Below are 13,328 nucleotides of genomic sequence, written 5' to 3'. Positions count from 1 at the left end.
CGCCATAACATACGAGCGGAAGAGGCGTTCATAGAAGTTGAGTATTACGTGATATCTGAGTGTATTTAATCATGTTTTTTTTGTCGTTGTTTCTTGTTATACTTTATTATTTAACCATTTGTTTACAAAATCCAATGTAAAAGGTCTCATGTACTGTTTTTGGGTTTATTGCAAATAAATAAATAAGCATTTAGCGTTGTCAAGGCACAAATTATGGATAGCAACGATAGCAACAATAGTTATAAATAAACTGTGGCGGCCATCATTACGTGAAGCCGCTAAGTATTCGTGCATCCGCTGTCCTTATAAGTTTCTTATTAGAAGGTGAGTACAAGTTTGAAAAAATATTTTATGCTTACCCGGCGAATAGTGTGGGTGGTGTGGGTCAACTTCTCTCGGGATTCCCGCGAGGTTTGAAACTCCATTTCTGCCGACACTTCGAGTCCCGAGTCGGAGCTTAAACTTCGGCAGAAATGAAGTTTGTAACCTAGTGAAAATTCCGACAGAAGTTATCCTAAAGCACAATTTTGACTAATTGAGTTTTAAACTTGGTTAGAGTTAATGTTAATTATTTCCTTTCGCCGATTAATTGGTCCTGGTTTTGCGATGTAACTTGTAAAGGGTATCAACGATTTTTTACTTGTCGTTACTTTTATTTTATACAAGTTGTATATTGTATATTTACAGGTAACGACAAGTAACAAAATCGTATGATATATCATACTATTAATGTTTAGGGTTATAATATAAATAGAGTGAAGTCCGATCATGATTTACCCTTATCGATTTTTATGTCGACATTAGTCTCTAAATTCAAATCTGACTTTGACTGTGGAAATGATTGCTCGACTCACGAGACATAAATTATTACAGTATATTCCGTTTAATGGGTCCACCGGTTACTTGGGGCAGCTGCTTAATTGGGGCAGATCATGAAGAACAGATCCCAATAGAGGAATATCCCAGAGTATTCTCCGCTTAATTGGGACAGCATGCCGCTTTATTGGGCCATGAGGCGGCTACATATATGTAAGTATATATGTAAATATATATGTATATAAGAGTCCCAGTCAGGAAACATTATTTTAAATAGGTTATTGAAGGATTTTTACCCTGAAAATTCCGATTTCCCTTTTAGGTGTCTTCTTTGAGAAAGATAGAGGCTCCAGTGTGAAGGAAATCATTGTCAGGGTGATGGCAAGTTTGCTGAGAAATGAAGTAGCCCAGGAATTCAGCTGGTTGGGAGCTAAAAGAAAGAGGGTGTTTAGCTCGTTGAAATTAAGAAGAGTTATTGATGGTAAATGTCCAGCTTGTCTTTGAGTCCAGGGTTCAAGTTAAACTTGATTATCTTCCTATTGTTGTGTGTAAACTTATTTGTCTTCATTCTTTACAGATATAGTACTTAACCAGGATGCTACAGCCACCAAATCCAGTGTGGAGGTCATAGTGAAGGGTTGGCTGAAACATGCCAAGGCAAGGCACGAGAGAGAGGTGTAAGTATTCATTAAATATGGGTTTAGGCAAGGAGAAATGATTTTGGTGTGGATATATTTTGTCAAGTTGCTCCTCATAATGAGGCTAACAAAATTCACTAACTCTTGATTTACTTTGTGGTTTTGCAGATTTTACTATTCATACTATTTTACTATTTACAGAAGTTCTAAAAAATTTGTAGCACAATGATAATAAGGTTAATTTCCTCCTCAAAATGAAATTGCCTACTAATTCATTCATGAGCTCCAACCATCCCATATGTAATGGACAATATGTAATATTCGAGGTATATTCATACTATTGCCTAAATCAAATCATTTCAGCTTCATTTTTACTTGCTAAATGCAATGGATAATTTCAATCCTGGTTAACCAGTAACACATACTAACTTCCCTGTAAACCAAAATGGTTGCCACAACGTTGCAGCTACGTCTCACGGCAACCAACTGGGAGTTCCATGCAACGTTGTGACAACGTCTTATTTACTGCCAAACGTCCTCCGTACTACGTTTTCACAACGTCTTCACAACATCTTTGCAACGTGACACATAACATGATTGCAACCTGCCCGCAACCTTCTGTAAACCATATAGGTTGCCACAACGTTGCAGCTACGTCAACCAACTGGGCAAACAACTTTCATGCAACGTTGTGAAAACGTCTAATTTACTGCCAAAATTTAATCCTTACTACGTTTTCACAAATCTTCGCAACCAGAAGCGTAACGTGATGCAACCTTTAATAAATAATACTTTAAATTGCGTCGTTTCAAATGAATTTTTTTTATTTTTCCTCATTTACAATTCTTTTTCCTCTCCTCCCCCCTCTTATGCCTTGACTCGGCATGCCTGAACCAATCAATAGCCTTATCCTTGATGTCCTTATAGCCATATTCTTTCAATGTGGGCTTGCAACCGAAAGCATCTGAAATTAAATTTTAGTAAGGATTTTAGACACAAGTAGTTTTATTGAGCAGTTTCCATTTTGAAATAATTTTATAAGCACAACATACCAATTATACAGGCACACGTTCTGGTGGCACTAAACTGGATTTTTTTTGTGCTCATTTTAGAATGGCCAAAAAATGAAAACCTCCGACCAAGGTTATTGGTAAAGAGATAGTATAACATGCCGAAAACACCCTCAGTTATGTTATTCCCACCTCGTCTGCATAACTCTACAGTCTGAAAAATCAGAGGAATTTTTACAACACAAAAAACTCACAAATAGCTACTTATAAAAGCCCATCAAGCAAATGACACTCAAAAGTTTTTATTTTACCAGAGCTGCGTGGAATGACTTTTTGAGGAGTTCCACCTCCAGGGCATCAAATTCCTCCATTGTATCCATGGGGAATTTCCAAGACAATAATAATTCGTTGTCTCTTTCATCTGGCATCTGGCAGTTCGGCTTAGCTCTTTTCAAAGCCCGAATTTCCTTTAAAATTTCCAGCTGCGTCTTCTCGATTCTCGTTAAGTACTGAAGAAAGTCTTCAGAAATAACTATGGGACCAGAAGAAGTTTACATTACTAAAAATGTATAATGTACTTTTCATCTTATTATAAAGGTGAGAAGTAAATGGGCTATAATATAATTAAGACAGTAGTTTTTATAGGGCCATTTTTAAATAGATGCACATAACCAATAAGATGTTATGGTCAGCTGATGAAATTAGCAGGGTTATTCCAGTAAACGAAGCCATAGGTTTCATATGGCCTACTCGAAATCAAGGCAACCAGCGAATCTAATTTCGGTGGGCCAATTGGTATGGCTAGGCTATGGTATGGTATGGCTAAAAATTTAGTTATGGGTTATTTCGACTTATGGCCTGGCCATACGATTAGTGGAATAGCCATGCAGGACTGCTTATGAAGCAAGCCTTTGCAGCTACAGCATTATCGGACAAAACAAGTAGCATGCACAGAGGAGATCCCATGCATTCACAAGGTATCTTACGCATTCACAAGGTATCTTTAAAAGTTTCTCCCAAAACCAAACATAAAAATAATTATTTGGCAAAAAATTATCATATTTTCTAAGAAAATATTTCAAATCTTGAGTAAATGAAAAGAGACAGAAAAATAGGGAAGAATTAGGCCTCAAGGACAAACAAACTGTGAATTTTGCATTGCAGGATTCGTATGCCATTTTCCACAAATGACAGAATAAATACCCATATTTTTACATCTCTATGCTACCTTGTCCATCAGACCAAATTGTGAACCCTATCCATTAAGAGCATTCAAGCTTATCTCCAATGTCCAAAAATTGGAAAAAGTGGACACAAATTTACTTATGCACACAATTATTACAAGGTAAAAGTACACAATAAGTAATCAACTCTGATAGTTGAGCATCTCTCACGAATCTAAAGCCTCAATGATAATCATATACTTAGTGAAAGAAAGAATGTTAATATAAAACAAAATACAGCAATGATAATGACATGAAAGTATAAATTAAGAAGGAAATACATTTCATAGAGTAATTTCTGAGAACTTACCTTCCCTCCGAGTTGTTCCCCCCTCTTCAGTTTTAAGGCATGAGGCTGGTGGGGATGGTGAAGCTCCTAGAAAGAAGAAAGACTTCATATACATCAAATATATACATACATTGTCTAACACAAGATTTACCTCAGAGTAAACAATTTTGAAAGCTAGGCCAAAATAGACAATGCACTAATGCAACCTATGAAAATGCAAAAGGAAATGGCAAGTGCGCAACACTAACAGTCAGGGCTAATAATTCAAGAAAATAAATAAGAAATATAACTCCTTACTGCTTGCATGTTACCTATATGTTAGTAGGGAATCACTCGAGCGATGTAATGATAAATAATGAAATAGCGAAGGGAGACTTGACCAAATTTATAAACACAAACCACAAGGAAACAATGTCATTGAAAATATTGATTAAGTATAGTCAATTGATTTTTTACTATTAATATCATCATCCTCACATGATATAAAGCTACAAAATCGCTCACTTTCATCATAATTCTAACCTCTTACACGCCACAATTTTGACTGTACCTTCATACATGCATCAGATTGTGCCGTTACGTACCCCGTGTGAAATGGCTTTAACCTGCTGGAAGAATTCAAGCACCCCTGCGATTGGTGAGGGGTGTCAAAAAGAGGAAGCACTCGAATCACGTGACTTAAACATCTCTACACCCACCAAACACCCGCTTGAAAGTTGCAAGTGCCATTTTACTTGTTAATTTTATAGAAGTCCCAGAGATGCAGCCAGAATATTTCTATGAAAGAATCTTTGCTATTCAAGATTGAATATGGTAAACCTTGACAGTAGGGCCACCACTTACATAGGACTTCTCGAGAATTTAACAGTTCCACTAAGCAAAATTTATTATTAACGATGATTTATAAAAATTTCCACTACTTTAAAAAGATACAGTGCCACCTGATATTGTAAAGATTAATGTCCCACTAACTGTCGTAGGCATCAGTACAAAAAACTGAAATATTTGAAAGAAACTTACTCTGACTAGGTGAAAACACTGGAGGGGTCATGGTGGAGATGCGCCTCTCACATCTCTCAGGAGATGAATCATCACTGTCAGAGACTGATAATGAGAGAACAAGTTATTCATATGAAAAGATTTTCTCGCATACAATACTTTCAGATGTTTATTTACATCCATGATTTATTGCTTAAGCATTGCATTCTTCATTCTTAATTCAGTCATATGATGTCTTTAAAAAGGGACTTACAATTTCTCCTAATTCTGCCCGGAGTCTTCTTGGTAAACCTTTCTTCATCACTATCAATGATAGCAGCTTTCCTTTTACGATAACCTCGCCCCAAAGGACGGTGGGCATCGACGTCTGACGTATCAACTGCATCCTTCTCTAACTCAACAGCCTTTATAAATTCCCCTGGAAATGGTTAAATGTTAGTAAGCTTAAATATAATTTACGCTAATATATATAATACTAATAATAACTATATAATATGCTTATATATAATTTACGTAAATAAGCTTAAATATAATTGTTCAGAGTCAAATCCACAAACCCACAGCATCTGGCAAAATAAAATAACACACCTGTTATGCTTTGGGCAAAATGGCGGACCTGGTATTGAGGCCATTCTTTTTTTGCTGCCACACAAGATTTAATATAAAAGCGAACCTCCCGCTCCGGAAGACTTGAGGGGGGGAAGAAACATTCCTCCTTAGATTCCGACAACCAAGAACTTGGGATTGCCTTGCACTCCTTCGTCTCCGCAAACTCCACCACAACCCATTCCTGGAAAGGAATAAAATATCATATAATGGAAATCAGTCCATCGGAAAGAGTGAAATTCGTGAAACACACTGCAATATCTTTTCAACTAACCTTTAAAAATTATTTCATTCCCACAGGGAATGAATTATTGTAACAACGAAAACATAGTCACAGTCAACTATAGGAATATGAACAGCCTTATTCAAAAAGTCGTTCTCACTAATTACTTCCTCTTTGTCACTCAAGTCTTTCACTTTATACACACCAATTAAGTCAGAATTTAGTGGTTTTGTAAAAAATGAGTCTTTAAAAAGATATTTCCTGCCTACAAAACAAACACCATCATCCACTGTTGCTATTGTCTCAATGAGAAAAATTTCACCGGATTTAAGAATAACACAACTGTCGGCACCATTTCCAATCCGTCCAAATTTAGTGTAAACATAGTTGTACAGTGGAGAAGAGCAGTTAATATGTAAAGGAACAGCACTAAGTTTCTTCTCCGAATCTTTTTTCTCCTTTACACAGTGATGCTCATGACTGTATAGGTCCATACTTTCTGTAATCCGGCGGGCAACTGACTGTAAGGGAAGTCGTGTGTTTAGCGCCATTCTTTTCAGCTTCTGGAGGTGATTTTCATAGCTAAAACAGCTGAACTTATCCAATGGGCCAAACTTAATAGCATCATCGACTAAATGAATGATGCCATGAACATTATATGTACAATTGTGAACACCATAAAAATCAGGAAAGGCCTCCACAAAGTACCTCAAACTCTTCCGAGCAAAATCCAGCAAGTCCTTATCCTCAAGGTACTTCTGGGAACACAGAATGCGAACACCAGCATAAAGACAAAGAAGATGAGTAGCGACTTCCTCATTGACTACTTTCATAATTAGCGGGGCTGTGTACACTATAAATAACCGAAATTCAGTTGCTTTCCAGTGACAAATGTCACGCAGCATTCTGGGTTTTCGCTGAAACTCGTAGCATGTGTATTTTGCTATGTGCATCTGAATAACATCGATCTCCTTCAATTTGGAAGCACTGAGTCTAACATTTTTGTGACCACTGAGAAAGCTATGGAAAACTTTTCTGACTACACCCAAGCAAACCAAGTGCATATAGTCATACGGGAAATCTGATACAAAATTTATTGGAAGTTTTTCCAAGGGCGAGACACCAGTATGGGATTCTTCATGCGATTTCTCTCGAAATGAGTGATCTGTTTTCTTGGTGCAGTTAGTATCAAGAAATACCATTCTCCTCTCTACATACTGTCCCTCAACAACGCATTTTTCACAACCATAGTATGAATTATGGCCCTTAACTTGCTTCAAAAACGATCTGGCGGGTGCATCGCACACGAAAGAATGAATTTTGAAGGAATACATTACATTTCCAATGCAGGCCCCTTGGTCGACCAATGCCTTCAATTCTTCCACCACATCATAAAGGTACTCATTAAGGGAACTCGGCTTCGAGTATCCCCAAAAAATGCCGACAGTAAAAGGAAAGGGCTTTTCCATAGACATCACCGACATCAGAATTGGCCAGAACTGGCTGCGGGAACTCTTTGAAAGTGGCAGTCCGTCAACATTTACTTGGAGCTCTATTACACTGCCCTCGACAATCGTATCTCCAACGAGTATATTTCTTAAGGCATTCAGAACACCAAAATGAAAATATTCGCCATTGGTTACTTTTCTGATGGCTAATGTGCGTGGTGTTTTACGGAGAGCTCTCGCATCCGTAGGAAGTGCAGCAAAACAAGAATGTTTCTTTAACAGTTTCAGCAATTCCGTAACCTTATGCTGCGGTACTTTGTCGCTCCACACTCTTAATTCATCCGCTAGTGATTCTACTTCGGTCGGATTAATGTCAGAATCATAAGGACTCGTGTCACCACTAAGACTTGAGACATTGAGCTCCTCATCACTTGCTATAACATCTATGGCAGCATTCGATGGACCTTGGTGGTCTGAATTTTCTGGAATGACGACTGTAGATGGTATACATTCATTACACTCCGTTAAATCACTTTGAGGCGTACGAGGAGCTGGAGGCTGAAATCTACGCCGATATTGTCGCGCACTTAAATCGGTGATCTTTTTATATGAAGCTTTTGGCATTTTGTATAAACTTAAATATGTCCTGGGCCTGATTAAATATGTACCGGGAACCAACCGTGTGCACGTAATGGTAAATAAGCGCTATCACATGGCAATCTGAAATCCAAACCCCAAAATATATAAAATAAGGTGACTGCATGTCTACCAATAACCTAAAAATTACCTATTACGAAAAAACTTACCTTCATTATCGATTGGAAGATCGAGCCCAAGGGTTGAAACAGCAATATTTCAGGCCAGAAGTCGCAGCGAACACTCCACTCACCGAGTGACACCAAAAATCGTAATCCAGACAGGCGTGGTTCAAAATAATACAGCAAACAGATACAATATTACGTCCAGAAATCAAAATCCAAGAGAAGGCGGTCAGTAATCAGGAGATAGAGGTAATAGTGGTAATGTTGTTTCAGGATTCGATGAACACAACTTCGCACGAGACACTGCAGCTTTAAAGGTCGCAACCGGAAGAGGAAAAGCGAAAAAACAAAACAGCGTTAAGCAAAAAACAGTTGAGTCAGAGATGAACTACACATTACCGGGATAATTTAAATAGTAATTATAACGAAAGATGAATATAGAAGACAACACTCAAGCACAACGTGATTTTAGGTATCGGTATTTTGAAACGGTATTACCTTCGCATTTAAAAGTTCGCATCGCGGAACAAAAATTCCACTAATTTTTATTCCACTTGTCCGGCAAAGCGTTTTTCAAGCCTCGGCGATAATACAAACGTTCCATGTATGGAACATTTGCTATAGAAACCAAAACGAAAGGAGCTGAAATGTGCGTACATTTTCGGAGTAAAGCTCAACACATTCATAGTTTTTCGACACGTAGGGAGAAATCGGCAGCAAAAATTAAAAACTTTGAAGCTTCGGCCTCATTTTAGCGCAGGAACTATTACCTATTCTTTTAACTCAATATTTTCATATTTCAATGAAGGAGGGAAAATTGTTGTAAGGACGTTGCAAAGCAACCTGTCTGCAACGTTGCAAAGAGACCTTAGTAGCTCTGCAACCTCGTGCAACCTGTCTGCAACGTTGCCAGGACGTTGCAAAGAGACCTCAACAGCCCTGCAACCTCTGCAACCTCGTGCAACCTGACTGCAACGTTGCTGCAACTCATTGTGTTTACTGGGTTATTGTGTTCATCCATCAATTGAAATGAAAAAATATTTTCCAGATACATGTTAAGGAAAGCAAGAAGGAAAAGAATTTCCTTTTTTACATAAATCAGTGAATGCATTTCTCTAGCACTTCATTTCAGAAAGAACTAATTAAACACGATGTGCAATTAGTTAAGTATTGTCTCGAGCTGGCTTATTAACCTGCAAGAACATTGAAATTTGAGTAATTTTATGGACTTGTAGCTCTTTCTTGGTATGATTCAATTGTGTGGAGTTTAAGTAGGAGTGTAAGAAATACCATGCACAATCTTCCTCACAACTTATATAACAAAGTATTGTCGATGCAATGTTTATGAGTGGGCACTTAAATATGGGCAAAGTGTCAGCCAGTATAGTCCTACTTCCCCTCCATTCCCACAGTAATTTTTTTTGGCAAACCCTTTTCATCCAAAATTGTAATATCATTTAAGATTTCACAATTTGATTCACCTCATCCATGTCCCATTTACAATTTGCCTGGACCACAATTTGACTACATATATTATAAAAAAATTTGTAATATCTTGCTTTATATAATCGAGCTTACTTGTATAATCGAGCTCTCTCTCTCTCTCCCCTTACCCACACAGCACACGGACACCTTTCGGACATCCGGTGATTGTCCGCCAAGTGGCCTATGGACATCCTACGGACAGCCGAATTCATACAAAATGATGTCCGCTGCAAGTCCGCATGTCAGTAAAAAAGGTGGCCTATGGACGACCTGAAATTGTCCGCTCTGGACACCTTCAGGACACGTTTAGGTTAGGATTGCATTTTGTTCGATACTAATAAATAATAGGTCCAGACAAGAATTTAAATAAATAAGGCATCAATTTCATGCACAATATTTATTTGGCTTCTTAAAACAGTACAATGCCAGAAACTACATACGATTTATTTTACTTTCTTCTTCCCCTGTAACCTCTCCTTGGCGTGCCTTAGCCAGCTTTGGATGGCAACCTCCACATCCTTTTCAGGGGCTGTCTTGCTCTCCTGCACTGCTCCTGTAATAATGAAGTATATAAACATTTCATTGTAGCAAGAAATTGTATCTTGTACGTAACAAGCAGATTACATAAGACAGGACGCTACAGTCTTATTAGTCACATGTTTAACATTCTTAAGGTTTCAAAATTAGGAAACCTGTCCATTACAGGCTGAATACATTTTACAAACTTTTCTTTGACTTTTTCTTGTTCTTAAATAAGAAAAGATTTTGAGTAAAATTATTAATGTGTTAGTAATGTATATATTATGATTAAGAACATTTTTCATAGAACAATTGTTGAACTAGATTTTAATCCCAAATATGAGAAGACTGTTGCCTGTTAGACCCTGGTGCACCATCTAGAAAAAAATTCTTTGATCCATCCTTGCCAGACAGCTTAGTAGAGGTCTCGAAAAAGATATTGGAAAAAGCATTCAAATGGAGGATAATATTTCTGAACAATTGGTCTCCCCTTGAAGATTATGACTACACTAGAGTGAATTGTGGAGGTGAAGAAAAGTGTTACATAAGCTGGAGCTAAGGAAGACTAATGCAGAAGAGCTGAATATGATATAGGAGTAAAGGAAACTAGAAAATTTAAAGGAGGAAGTTTAAGTGAACTAGATCTCTTGGGATTAGTGTGAAAACAGCCACACTGATTTGGCACACAAACCACTTAGCTGCATTGGCCGAGATGCAACTTAAAAAAATAGAAACTTTGAAAAACTAGCAAAAACTTGCTGTAGTTAAGGCCATTCCATGATTTAGATCTCCGAATTCTTCCAATCTTAATAATTAAAATAGATCTTCTAATGTAGTCTGGTATCAAGGCAAAAGTGACAACCTAGCTCACTGGCAATATTCACATTTCGACAGAGACATAACAGGGGAATAGCAGCTAAGGCCTGCTGTGAGCTACTGAAATTTCTATAGCTCCTACAAAAACACCTACTTCAAAACATCTTAGTTAGCTAGAGCTACTAGAAAATAGTAGCTTCTGTAGTACTGTGCAACTACTATCCCTGTTGAATAAGTTATCCCATTCTTAAGTTCTACAGGTGCTATACATCGAACTTTTATAGAGCATGAGATCCTTTTCAACCACGTTTTTGGTAATTATACCTCCCATATGCAGAACAAAAATTGTTTTCAAATGTTTGAATTACTTGGTAGTGGAATCTGCATCTGAAAATAATACATAACAATACTATTTTCTCTACCTTTAGCATGGAAGGGTGAACCTTGTATTACAAGATGTTTAATAATTATTTAAATTTACTTTATATGAGCTCCCTTTACAGGAGCAACTTGCCAAAAAAGTATCCAGACCAAAATTATTCCTCCTTGCTCAAACCTATATAATAATCAAACGAATACTTACACCTCTCTCACATGCCTCGCTTAAGCATGTTCCAGCCAACTCTTCACTGTAACTTCCACACTAGAATTGGTGGCTGTATCGTCCTGGTTAAATGCAACATCTGTAAAGAATGAAGACAAATAAGTATACAGACAATTATAAGAAGAGAGACATACAAACTTATAAATAGAGATAGGAAATAAATAAAAATACAGATGAACTATTTTTATTCAACTCCACTACATGAAAGCTATAGTCAGTAAATGCCTCCAGGTAAATATATCAGGTTCACGATACTCTACACCAAAATGTGTACCGATGGCTGTACGAAAAGATGCACAAGTTCTATTTTCTGGGTATAAGATTTCATGCAGCAGTTTGAGCAAATAAATGAACCATAAAACATAGCCTTAAGGTTTGTTTACACAATATATCACTTACAATTAGACCTTGTTTAGATTCATCCCGAATTTCTTACAGTCGTCCTATAGTTTCCACTAAATTAAATGCATGGATGACTAATAGCACAGTTACTTAGTTTGTAGTTAAATTAGTTTATATTTTATTAGGTTAGCAAAGTTTGGCAGAAAAAATATAATAAACGCTATAAAAGTTACGTCGGCATTGTAATTTTTCAATCCCTAAGCCTTATCTTTACCGACATAATAGATCATTTATTTATTTAGGACCTAAAGTTTTTAATTATTAACCTAGTTCCATCAAACATATAAAGAGTATAAAAACTTTTTGTAAAAAGGCTAAACATTGGTGGTTATCCTATCATAACATTATTGTTCTTTTTCGATGCGTGCGTAACTATACATATCGAAAGAAATCACACGGTGTAGTCCGATTTCAAAGAATTAATAATTTACGTGAAACCTATTAATCATACATGCGTGTTGCAAAATCCCCCGGTTACACGTAAGTACAATTCCTAGTTATATTTATTGCCAAGAACCCTACTTGATTTGATTTAGGAACGGAACCAAACGGACCGTTGGGACTTCCAACAAATTCAGCCGTAGCCTACGCTATCAAAATAACAGGTTCTATTTTATGCGCTAGCACTTACATTATTTCCTATACGTTCTCGCGTACAGAGACTATAGTACAAGAACTTCCACTTTAAATTATATCATGTAAACAAGGAACAGAAGCGAAAATTTCACCATGAACAACGGAAAAAGACGCTACCTTTAGTTGCCAAGTAACGGTTTTACCAAGACGGTAATGTTGTTCCAAGCAGAGCCATATTTTTCCTCGAGATGTTACAGGCTGAGTTATAAGAAATATAAGGAGCATGCGGAAACACTATACTGCCGCCAGTGAACGCCAAGAAAAAATTATTTAGAAGTCACATCAAACTTACTTGCAGCAGCATCTTTGTAACCGCCAAACCACCATGCTGTCTCCGGTGTTCCGTTCCAGTTCCTCTGTTGGAAAGGAGGAACGGAGGAATGTGGAGAACCATGGTAGCGGTAGATTCAAAATTCGTTCGCCACCAAAAAAACTAGAATTTCGATATAAAGTAAAGGTACGGCAGTACTTACCTTCTATCTTCTACTACTTCTTCTACTTGCCTATCCTTAAATTGGACAATTACAATTTCTAATCTGGGAATGAGGCCATCGATGCCGTGATAATTTTAGGAGAATTCTTACCATTAAAAATTAAAATGAATTTAAAGCGTTATGTTTCATTAAAATACTTTCCAATCAATCGCCTCTGAGATTTTTTAATCCCTAGAGAGTAAATATTAATTAATCAATAAGTTGAAAGAGTTCATTTAACCTGTAGGAATGGAATGTCCCCGAGACGGCTACGCGACGTCCGCAGGACATTGGTACATAATATAAAATTTCAGTAAAAATCGATAAATTCCATTATTCCTGTTGTTAATTTTTGTAAAAGTTGCTAAATTTGTTTAAAT

The 13,328-nt window shown here is 37.0% G+C and overlaps 1 long non-coding RNA gene across 1 annotated transcript; it reads right to left on the bottom strand.

Moving 5' to 3' along the window:
* Positions 1–2,250: 2,250 nt before the first annotated feature.
* LOC124171659 lies at positions 2,251–2,818 on the bottom strand. Its single transcript, XR_006867897.1, has 3 exons — positions 2,776–2,818; positions 2,507–2,678; positions 2,251–2,418 (listed from the first exon to the last, which is right to left on the bottom strand). It is a non-coding gene; the product is annotated as an uncharacterized LOC124171659 (long non-coding RNA).
* Between the last annotated feature and the right edge of the window lie 10,510 nt (positions 2,819–13,328).

This window comes from Ischnura elegans, chromosome X (assembly GCF_921293095.1).
Source record: "Ischnura elegans chromosome X, ioIscEleg1.1, whole genome shotgun sequence".
NCBI classification, from domain to species: domain Eukaryota; kingdom Metazoa; phylum Arthropoda; class Insecta; order Odonata; family Coenagrionidae; genus Ischnura; species Ischnura elegans.
This window is presented reverse-complemented; position numbering and strand designations above follow the sequence as displayed.